The sequence below is a fragment of the Protopterus annectens genome, chromosome 13.part0 (genome assembly GCF_019279795.1).
Source record: "Protopterus annectens isolate FY-2018-M chromosome 13.part0, PAN1.0, whole genome shotgun sequence".
In the NCBI taxonomy this organism is placed as follows: Eukaryota; Metazoa; Chordata; order Ceratodontiformes; family Protopteridae; genus Protopterus; species Protopterus annectens.
Genome location: NC_056747.1, coordinates 1,215,954,067 through 1,215,966,574, shown reverse-complemented (window position 1 = coordinate 1,215,966,574; position 12,508 = coordinate 1,215,954,067).

The following is a 12,508-nucleotide window of genomic DNA, read 5'->3' as shown; positions in this document are numbered from 1 at the left end:
CAATGAGTCCGATAGTTGCTGGGGGGGATGTGCAACTGAGCCCTTATCTATGTATGTAGACGGAAAATTGAGGTTAGTAGTTCCAACGATTAATACCATATTGAAAGATACAACCCATTTTTTTAAAGGATTTGGATGAATATGTCAGTGGTAATGATGTCACCAATTTACTGAAGGTAACTATGGATGTCAAAAACCTATTTACTTCTATACCCAATGAATATGGTATTGAAGCAATAAGACAAACCCTGAGTGCCCAGGGAGACCTTTTTAAAATGATGTTAGTTTAATATGCACATTTCTAGACTTGATTTTATGTAATAGGTTCATAAGTTCATAGGTTGGTACTAGGCTATCGGCCCTAGGGCCTATAAAAGCCTAGCCATAACAATTCTGGCTATTGATATCGTCTCAAAAATGAAGGCCTGCAGGTGTCAACTCTTTTTTTGGATATGTCCAAAGCATTTGACATGGTCTCACACCAAATCCTGCTAAACAAACTAAACCAGTATCACCTATCAAATTCCACTCTTACCTGGTTCCAAAGCTACTTAACTGACAGGTACCAAGCTGTGAAATGGGAAAATTCTCTCTCTCCTCAGCTGCCCATAACTATAGGAGTCCCACAGGGCTCTATCGTAGGACCACTACTATTCACAATCTTCACAGATGACCTCCATACCTCCACACAGCATGCATCTATCATTCAGCATGCAGATGACACTACCTTAATCTGTGCTGCACAAAACATTCCCACCCTCCTGCAAACAACTCAACTAGCATTCTCTGACGTTGAAAGCTACCTAACCAAAGCCCAACATATCCTCAATCCAAAGAAAACTCAGCTTATGATTATAACCAGTTCTAACAAAAACACTGATAAAAGTCAATACACTATCTACTCCACAAATGCTACTCCAATCGCTCCAGTGGCACAGGCTAAGCTATTGGGAATAACCATAGACTCCCACCTAAAATTTGATAGTCATCTCAACTTAACTATTAAAAAAGTACATGCCAAACTGGGCTCACTCTACCGTATCAAACCATTTCTTACCAACAACACAAGATCAGCCATTGCTCACTCCCAACTTCTATCCACCCTACTCTATGCATCTCCCATTCTGACTAATCTCAACAAAACTGAACTAAGCAAAATGGAAGCCTGCCTATAACAGAATTGACCACTTTGCTGCAAATTGCTAATATAGAACTCATCACTGTACTGCTTTGAGACAGCTCCACTGGCTTGAACTGCCCAACCTCCTAACCTACAATCAGCTCTGCCTCTGTCATTCTATCTATTACCTCCCCAATAAGTGTCCTGCCCTCAAAAGCCTAGTACAACATCACTCAACCAAAAGGCCTCTTAGATCATCAAGCAAACTACTACTAGAAGTCACCAACAGCTACAATAGCTTTGGAGATGGACTATATAGTAGTTTAGTGGCTAAAAAATGGAACTCTGTCCCTACTAGCATTCAAAACACATAATCCAAAGCCTCCTTTAAAGACCTCATCAGGCAACATCTCAAGCAAAGTTGGCAGTGCCATGATTGCTCCCCAGGCTAGTGAAAGCGGATAAGGTACACATACTAAACCTAGAGTACTTGATTAAGATTGAAAACTATTCTCACAAGCACTGGCTAATCTACAATGTATGTACTGTACCTGTGTACTATGTTTGTATTCTACCTATGTTCCAAATTTCAGCTGTACACCACAAATCTATTAAGTGCCTTTATTTTTAAATATTTTTTTGTTTGTTCTCTCCACTGTAACTGTTGATGTGCTGCATACCACTGTAAAACATGTCTTTTGTAATTTGTGTGTATACTGATCATGTCTAAATGTATCTGTAATTTTTCTATGTGGAGCTTTTCTCCCCGGGCCTCTGCTGAAAAAGGGCCTTTTCGGCTCAGTCAGACACCCACAGTTAACAAATGTAAAATAAAATAAAATAAATAAATAAATAAATTTCTTCCCACACTATTTACTTCCCTGGACCCCTGTCTAGCAGGGCGACTGACGTGATCCCCGGGGTGAATTTCCTTTCTCCCATCCAATCATCAAGGTTCCTTTTGAAGAGGGCCAAAGAAGCGCTCTGCTTGACATGTATGGGCAGTCTATTCCAGAGTCTGGGGAGTCTCTGGGTCAGGAACCTATCCCTCCAGCATGTTTTGTTTATTGTGATGGCAAAGTTTAGATCCCTGGAGCATGTGGCTCTGAGGGATTGGGATTTCTTTAAGTGTAGCATGTCCAGCAGCTCTGGGTTTGACATGGCCTTGAATGTTAAGCAGGGATCGCCTTGGAGTAGACGATATGCGACAGAGTATAGCTGGAGTCTTTTAAGACGGGCAGCATAGGGCATCTGCTTTAGGCCTGTGATTCTTTTAGTGAGGTATTTCTGCGGCCTTTCCAGTTGCTGCAGATGTCTTGAGAGGTACATACCAAATGAGGGATGAGTACAGTGGGACAATGACCTCCTTTTTTCTGGATGAAAAGCCCTTAGTGATGAGGTGTGCCACATAGAAGGATTTCCTGACTGTTGTGGCGATGTGGTTATTGAAGCTGAAACCACTATCCACCTGTGTCCCTAAATCTCTTATCACACTTTTGGAGTTTGGTGTACTGCCACTAAACACTGTTTTCATTCTTGAAAAACAGTTATTTTTGCAGAAATGGGGTGTCGCTATAGGCACCCCATGTGCAAATTCTTATGCAAATTTAGTATGGTAGTCCTTTGAGTAAGAATATTAAATTATATAGGCATTTTGTGGATGACATTTTTATTTTTTGGGAAGGAAGTGCAGAGTCCCTTTTGAAGTTTATTGAATATTTAGAATCCACTACAGACTTCCTTAGATTTACAGCATCACACTCTTTTTATCGGATATCTCTATTCTTAATAATGTAGGTGGAGAGACATTCACGACATTGTACAGGAAAGCATGCTGGCACAATGGGCTTCTGAGTAATGACTGCATGCATCCTAGGCACATTTTTCCAAATATAGTTAGGAGTCAATTTCTGAGAGTTTCCAGGATTTGTAGGAGGAAGATCTGATAAAAGAAACAGATAATTTAGAGAAGCTATTTGGAAACAGGGGTTACAACAAACTTACGGTGAGAAATATATGAGATGAAGTGACTCATAACCAATTGGTTACCCACCTAAATGAAATAGGGGTGGGATAGCTGAGACCGCTAGTGTTACAAAGAGAGGTAAAAATAAGATGAACAAGATCTCTTTTGTTACTAACTATACCAGTAGTAACATTATGATTAAGGGAGTTATACAGAAATATTGGCACTTATTAACTGTAGATAGGTCTACCGCCAGTATAATAGGAGATGTACCAAGCTTCAGATATAGGAATAGTAACAACCTTAAACAGCTGTTATGTAATGATAGACCAAAAATTAATCCAGAAGGGAGAAGGTTAGGTACATATCCTTGCAGACACTGTAGTGTGTGTAAAGTTTTAACAAAAGAACACGTTTTTTTCCATCCCACTTCAACCTTCGAATTTAAGCCTAGTTTTTGTGCAGACTGTACCACCACAAACTTGATATATCTAGCCACATGTAATCTCTGTCCTTGCTTTTATATAGGCAAGACATTACAGTGACTAAGGGACAAAGTTAATAGACACTTGTATGATATTAGGAATAAAGACATCAAAAATGCACTTGCCAAACATTTAATGGAATATCCAGACCATCAATTTTCTTTTAGGGTCTTACAGTGTGTACATAAAAATGTGAGGGGTGGTGATACCAATAATCACTTGGAACAGCATTAAGCCCATTTTAAATGGGCATAGACTTAAGAAAAAGTTTAATTAATGAAAATGTGATGATGTCATCCTCCATCCTAACTGGTTTAAGTTGTGATTGGTTGATGTCTATTATCTAATGTGGATGTGATTTTAGTTTTGTATAGGATCTGAAGAAGCGTAGTCATATGCGAAAGCGCTTGTCCTCTTTTATGCTTTGTTTTATTAAAGTGAAGTTTGCTGTCATGGTTGTCCTGCTAGTTTTTTCTACATCACTATTTTGACTGTATGGGTTCTATCAGTGAGCCAGTTAGTGAGCCAACTAATTGTATACAGGTTGATACCTAGCTGGGTGAGTTTGTCAATTATGCCTGAGTGAGGGATAGTGCCAAAAGCCTTGGCTAAGTCTAAGTAGGCTGTATGCACAGATTTCCCCTCATCAAGGGCCTTGGTGACTGTCTTGAAGAAGTCCATCAGGTTTAACAGGCATGATCTCCGTTTGACAAATCCAAATTGAGTAGGGTCAAGAATTTAGAGGTTACCAATATCTTTATTGATAAGGTCCATGATGATTCTCTCCATGGCCTTGGAGATAAGGCTAGTCAGGCTACTAGGTTTATAGTTCCTGTGATCAATGAAGCACCATGGGAGAATGGTGGTCTTTTTCCATTCAGCTGGGACAAAGCCAGTGCTTAGACTATGACTGAAAACTGTACCCAATGGTGTTGCTAATTCTTGTTTGAGCACATGTAGGACTCTGTCTGGGATGTTATCAAGTACCATGGATGTTGTGGTTTTGACCTTAAAGAGGGTATTCATGACCTGCTCTTTAGAGATACAAGGTAGAGGACAGGTGGGAGGGATGTCTTGGGATGTGTGGCAGGGACTAGGGAGTGAAGTTTTTACAGAACCTGTCAGCTAACAGGTTAGCAATGTCCACAGGCTTGGTATATGTGGTATCATTAACTACCAGTTTGGCACTAACCTGGGCCTTTCCTTTTAGGTTATGGATGTAACTAAAAATACTTTATGGTTGTCCTTAGTTGAGGAAGCTAATTTGGATTCATAGTTAGCTTTGGAGGACTTCACAAGAAGTCTTATTTTCTGCTGAGGAGAGAGTGTTTCCCATTTCCCCTTATTATTGCATCCTCACATTTTTGCAACTGCTGCTTAACTTACCTTTCCCGTCGATCATCTCCCTATTACCCTTTCTCTTTTCCTGCTGTATCGCAACTAACTCCCTTAAAAGATCTATTTTATACTCTTCCCCATTTGCCTATTTATTAATTTCATCCTGAGCTGAATCTTCCTTCGAATGTTCTTCTTACTATCATCCCACATCCCTCCATCTTTCCAGTCCTTGTTCCACAGTTCCTTTCTTATTAGCTGTTTTATCCAGTCTTTATCCTCCTCCTCCCTCTCCAAAATACACACAAGTAATCTCCAATGTCTTGCTAACCTCACACCCCCCTCTAGATGAAAATTAATGTTTATCTAGGTGCTCCGGTTTCCTTCCACATCCCAAAGACATGCTGTAGGTGGATTGGACACTCTAAATTGGCCCTGTGTGTGCCTTCTGTGGAAGGTTGGGTGCCGGGCTGGCAACTCGACACCATAAAACTCCACTGTCAATCATGAGCGGACAAGTGATCCGCTGTGGCGACCCCTAACTGGGAAAAGCCAAAAGAAGAAGAAGATCATTGCATGATCAGAATATGCCAAGGGTCCAGTTATTGCTTTATTTACTGTTGCCATATGCTTCTTCGATGTATTCCCCTAGTCAGTCTAGCCATCTGTCATGTCTAGACAAATAAAATGTAGATTCCTCCTTTTCCCTCTTGCTGTTATTTATCTTCCAAGATTAATCATCCCATTGAACTCAAAAAGTCCTTGAAACACTTACCCTCTGTAGTTACTCTTCTCCTACTCTGTCCTCTGTTAACTTCTTTACTCACTGTTAAATTCCATTTTCCTATGTAAAATACCATTCCTTCATTCCCAGAAACTCTCTAACTCCATCAATAAACCTCTCAGAGCATCTAATTGCATTCTGGGATGGAGATAAACTACTATCATTGTTACATTTACATCTTCCACCCACCCTTTAATGGCTGCTAATCTCCCCTTTCCATCTTCTAATGTGTCTACCATCTCTAATGGCCATTTTTTTCTTTTAATGTAACTATTCCCTTCTACTACTCTGGCCCCAATCAGAACTCACCATTACCTCATAGCCTTGAACTTTCAAATCCATATGTTCCTCCTGAAACATGAGTTTCCTGTAAAGCAATTGCTCCTAAGAACTTCTCACGTGATTCAAGATCGTCTCCCTCTCACTTGTGTTCTTCAGTCCATTCACATTCCAAGAAATGTTCTCCTATCTGTTCTGATAACCTGTGTCCATAACACTCTCCTTTCCTAACTCTCTTGCATCTTCTTCCACTAACCTCCACTTCCTACTCACCCCTCTTTTCCCAGTCACTCTGCTCCCACAACACTCTTCCTTTTTTCCCCCTCAGTTCCCTTACCCTTCGCAAGAATTGCCAGGCTGGATATTCTTCCCCTCCCCCAATCCCCTCAATAACTATATACAAACATTTTAATATTACTTGTAGCAAAATTTGACCAAGATGTGTTCCAGACAGATGGTGCAACATTTGATAATGCTTTTTTCCCTCCATTACGTTTGTGAAGTAAGGCATTTTAATTAAAATAATATTCTCTGAAGAGAAAAAAAAGGATTAATTAGATTTTCTATTTTGTACTTTGTCTGTGAGTAGTGGACGGTAGGAGCAGATTAGCTGTTTGTAAGTGAATCACTTAAGAAAGTACAGTCACATAAAATCTTACCATCACAGTAGATGTCCTTCTCTTCACTGTTGTAGAATTCTTAAAAGAATGGATCTCCTGCCCATGGTAGCCCAATGCTTGGCCAGTATACCAAACCTAATGATCTTGTATGTGCCATATGTCACACATCCTCTGTGCATAGAATGTAGGGCATAAAAGGGACATACGGACACAGCTACACAGAACGGAACTGCCCCAGAAGAGAACAGTCTCCATAGGATAAAGGGGTCCATGCACATCCAGAAGAAAAAAATGAAGAAGAAAAAGGGGAACCCTCAGCCAGAAGGGAATCTAAAACAAAAAACAGAATGAACAAGAGGGGGTTGGCGGAAGGGAGCGAATACTGCAACAGTGAAGAGAAGGGCATCTACTGTTATGGTAAGGTTTTACACAATTGTACTATGTCCTCCAATATCACTGTTGCAGTATTCTTAACAGAAGAGAGAGTAAAAAAAAAAAAACTCAAAGAAAAGTAGAATCCTGAGAAGAGCCCTCAACAAACCCATATAAAATGGTTCTAGCAAAACCTGTTCTGGCGCTAGAAACCATATCCAATTTATAATGCTTAATAAAGGTATGCACAGAAGACCAAGTAGCATCTTGAATGATTGAATTGGTATCTAACCCCTTGAAAAAGGCACCAGAAGAGGCAACAGCCCTATGGAATGAACTCTAACAGAAGTATACAGACATTTACCATAAAAGTATAACAAAAGGAAATGGCCTTAGATATCCAGAAGGAGATGGTTTGCTTAAAAACAGACAAACCCAATGTCCTGGGATGAAAGGAAACAAAAAGCTGACCAGACTTATGAATGGCATTAGCTTTATCCAAATAGTACCTGAGCTGTCTGTGTAAATCCAAGGTATACAGGACCCTCTCACTAGCAGACTGAGGAGAAGGAAAAAAGGAAGGGAGTTGTACAGACTGATTCAAGGACAACTCATTTACTTCCTTGGGCCTAAAAGTAGGATTAGTAGGACGTGACACCCTGTCTCTGTGGAAAAACAAAAAAGGAGGAATGACCAAAAGGTCCTGGAGCTCAGAAACCCTCCAAGCAGAAGTAAAAGCCAGCAACAAAACAGTCTTCTATGTATAATGTTACAAAGAAGCAGAATATTCAGGGTCAAAAGGATCCTGAGTCAGTTTTTCCAAAACAAATTAAGGTCCCGATGATGAGGAATACATTTCCCCTGCAAGCCTAGTATGCAGGACACCTTTAAGAAATTGTTTGACCTCAAAACAAGAGGCCAAAGGAGGATTAAAGGGAAGACAAGCAGAACTGGCTGACAAATGGGCTTCACAAAAGAATAGGCCAGGCCAGACCCGAACAAGTCACACAAGTAACAGGCTCCCAAAGGGACCCCCACTGAAAAAGGTTCCTGGTTATGAGCATGACACCACACAGAAAAACTTTTTCATTAGGACATATTAAGATTTTCTAGTTGAGTGTTTCCTTGCCTCCTGTAAAACCCTGTGAACATCCTCAGAAAAGAGATGCCTCATAAAGATCAAACCCTACAACATACAGTGTCAGTTGAAGAGTGGACAAGTGAGGACAGATGATAGACCCATTGTTCGGTGTGATGAGATCCAACTGGTGAGGTAACTTGTGGTGATTGCCTCTGGCCAAATGCATTAAGAAGGAGAACTGGTGATGTCTTGGCCAAAATGGAGTCACTAGAAAGAATTTTGGGGAGTCCAGCTGAATCTTCTACAGGACTTTTGGGAGTAGAGGAAGAGGAGGGAAAGCATAAAGAAACATCTCCTTTCAAGGAAAAGAAAAAGCATCCATCTTCCATGCCAGATGTCATGGCTCTCTGGAACAGAAGAGAGAAAGCTGCCTGTTCAGAGGGGAGGCAAAAAGATGTACCTGAAGAATACCCCACTGATGGAAATTGTCCAGAAACACATCTTTGTGAAGCATCCATTTGTGAGCCTGTGTTTTGGAGTCTGCCACTAGACTGTGCTCTGAGGGAATGTACACTGCCTGAAGAGTTAACTGATAACTGAGGGCCACCTCCCAAGCCTGAAGAGCCACCCTGCAGAGCAGTTACAATTGTGTGCTTCCCTGCTTGTTGAATACCACCTCACTGTAGTGTTGTCAGTGTACACTTACAAGTGGCCCGGAGAGAACATGGGGTGAAAAGCTTGAAGGGCCAGAATCAGAGCTGTCATCTCTTTTATGTTGATATAGTCTGACTTCTGATGAGGGTCCAGAGACCCTGAATTTTCAGGTGATGAAAGCCCCCCACTGCATGTCTGAGGCATTGGTGAACAGTTCTTGAGAAGGGACTGGAGGCTGAAAGGGCAGGCCTGGGCTGAGAGCAAACCCTTGAATTCACCACTCAAATTCCTTCTTTAGACAGCAAGAGGTACACTGAAATCCAGAGGGTGAAAATGCTGCAGCCAAACTGTTTTGTGGTACCACTGAAGCTTCCACATATCCAGTCTGGCAAGAGGGAGCACTAGAATAGAACAGGCCGTGAATCCCAGTGCTGGAATAAACTCCTGTCTGGCATAGCAGTCACAGAAAGAAGAGACTGAAAGAAGGCTGTCAATGACAAAACTTTTGGAGATAAAAAAGAGGCCAACATTGTCTGAATCCTGCATCATAGATACATGTGATCCTGAGAGGGAGTCATGATGGACTTTTGGAACTTGAGAATGAACCCCAGACTTTGAAGAAGAGAAATAGTGAACTGCAGATCCTGTAACAGGTGACTGGGAGAAGGTGGCTAAAGCAACAGGTCATCTAGATAAGGAAAAATCTGAATGCCTTGGAGCCTGCAGAAAGCACTCACGGGAGCTAGGCAGTCTGTGTGTACCCTTCGGGCAGTAGAGAGGCCAAAGAGCAAAGCAGAGAACTGAAAATGAAATAAAGAAAGAGAGAAACATAAAAACTCCCTGAAAAGAGGGTGAATTGGATAGGAAGTTAAGCATCTTTCAGATCCAAAGACACCAGAAAAGCCTTGGGTAGTAAAAGAGTAAACAGGGTTCGATGAGCAAGCATTCAAAAAGAAGAAACCTCGAGAAAGGTGTTGAGCAGGGAGAGATCCAGAATAGGTCTCCAAGTGCCCTCCTTTTCAGAAACCAGGAACATCCTGGAATAAATACGCTTTCCACTTGGGAAGGGAGGACAGGTTGAAGGGTTCCTTGGTTCAGCAGGGACCCTAGAACCTCTGTGAAATGAGGAAGTTGCTCTAGAGGTGGTTGAGGAATGCCTGAAAAATGAGGGAGAGACTTCCATACCATGAAGTAACCCTGACGGATGATAGAAAGAACCCAAGAGTCTGAAGTGATGAGGTGCCAATTTGGAAGACAAAGGGACAAAGGAACCTGGTCTAAGAGAAGTTGGGGGGGGGGGTAAATTGTCAAAGAGAAGCAGGCTTATCAGAAAAAGGAGGTTTCTGGGCCACAGAAATCTAAGAAGCCATAGCAAATGGAGCCCGCCTACCGCCTTTCCTTCCCTTGGATGCCTGATGAGGTTGCCTGCGAACAAATGCAGATCTAGAAGGATAATTCCTCTGGAATGTAAGGATAGGAGAGACAAAAAGAGAAAAATATGTTTAAGGTCTTGCAAGGCTTTGCCTTTCTCTTGAAGAGACTTAAACAGGTCAGCAGCAGCAGTCCAGAAAAGATATTTATTATCCAAAAGAGCATCCAACAACTTGGCCTTAATGTCCTCAACACCTTATGACAGACCCAAAAGCTGCAGCCCTGGAAGAGGCATCAGCAGCATTATGGCAACACATAATAGAGTAGTGATCCACTTGAGAAGCAGAACCTAAAAAAGATAAGGCAGAGGATTTGTCTTCAGAATTAGGGAGGTCAGAAATAATCTGACAAGCCTCTGCAATAAAGGCCAGAGCATACTTGGTCACCTGGGTCTGGTAATTAAAATCCTTAAAGGCCAAAGTAGAAGCAGTGTAAACTTTTTTACCAATCCTCTCTATTGTCCTATTATCTTTATCAGAAGGGAAAGTTTAGGTTTGTCAGAAGAGACTGACAACACAGCAGGATCATCAGGACATTTAAATAAAAACTGACAATCCTTGGGGACCTTATAGAACCTACCAAGTTTCTTAGGAGCAGGAGGCTGAGAATCAGGTGACTTGGAAGCAGGAATGAAAATGTCTAACAAGGCAACCAACACAGGAGGAACAGCCAATGGTTTAGGAGTATCCAACAGAAGCAACTCATAATATCTTCTCTGAATATCCAAAGGTTGAGATGAATCCCACTTAAAGTATTCCATCATCCTAGCTATTATGTCCCCAAATGACAATTCCTCAAATGGAGACTCAGGGCTAACAGACGACTCCTCATCAGAACCATAAGCCAAAGGTGAAGGCATCTGTGAAGAACAGGACAAAGACCCCTCATCAAACACCAAATCCTCATCTGAGGAATCCAGTTCCCTAAGCCATTTAGAATGAGAAGAGTTCCAAGGAGGAGCAGGCACCAAAACCCCTTGAGGAGGTTTTGAGGGTATCAAGGCAGAAAACAAGCCCTGAGTAAACTCTTGCTATTCCCTTTGAGATCTTTAGGACAGACCAAAACATGCTTCATATTTTGTCTTTTCTTGGAAGAGACATCAGTTCTAACAAATACCAGAGGTTCTGACCCTTGGAGAGATTTGATAAGAGAACCCAAAACCTCATCTCTGATTAATATCTGCAGAATCCCTCTGAGATAATCAACCATGGTTCTCCCTCAAAGTCCTGAGCAGAGGGCTGCAAAGCCTCAGAAGACGTGTGAAAAGGCAGGTCCGTGCCAGCTTCCAGTCGGGTCACAGCAGAAGAATTTCATGTAGACATTGAATGAACTACAGAGCTATTACTAGCTTCTAGAAGAACATCAAGTGGAGGCTGGACCGTAAAAGAATCCAGCCAAAACTTCTTGGCCTTTTTCTTACCCAGCGGAGATATCTCAGGGATAAAGAATTCTACCACGGTACTCTGGGCTAACTGTTTAAGCCACTGGTTTTCAAGATAAATGGTCAGGGAAGACAAACAGCTTCTGAGTGTCTTAGACACAAATGCCTTATAGATACTAGAAGATGTAAGGTCGTGGGAAGCACCCAAACAAAAAAGACACTGTGCTTGATGACCCCTATGGGAAGTCTACCTCCCACACTGACATTTTCCCATCTTGGATGACATGAACTCTAGGCAAGCAAAATAAAATATAAGACCAAGAAAAAAAGAAAAAAAAAAAAAAAACAACATGGCAGTGATCTGGTGGACACAGCAATAAGGCATTTAGACCAACTAGCAATAATGGCCATCAGACTGTTGGCAAAGAAGTTCTGGATAGCTGTGTCCGTACATTCCTTTTATGCTCTACGTTCTGTGTGGGGAGCATAGGTGTGACATACGGAGCATACAAGATCATTAGGTTTTGGCATACTGGCTGAGCATCGGCCTGCCCTGAGCAGGAGATCCCTTCTGTTAAGAATACTGCAACAGTGATATAGAAGGACAAACAAAGTTGCCTTGGCAGTTATTGATAACAAATTACTTTTTAACAAGTTGCAGTTATGTTCCTGGGACCCATCCAAGGATATGAACCTTGATCTTAATTACTGTCATCTGAAGACAGTAAGTGTTCTGTGCAGAGTCCACTCAAAATAATTGTAAACAGTGCTCAGTTCTGGGCATGATCATTTGTATCACAAGGCCTTTTCTTGCTTCTAGGGTGAAGGTATGACATGCTAGTCTTATTCGGTTTAAAGTTATATTTATGACAGATGTGCATTTTGGGAAAATATAAGGTTTTGGACAAGGAGTTATCTTTGTTGTTTCACGGATGCTAAAGGTATTCCAAGAGGACAAGTAATGGGTTAATGTAGGGATAATTCTGGCTTTCTGAGGAGT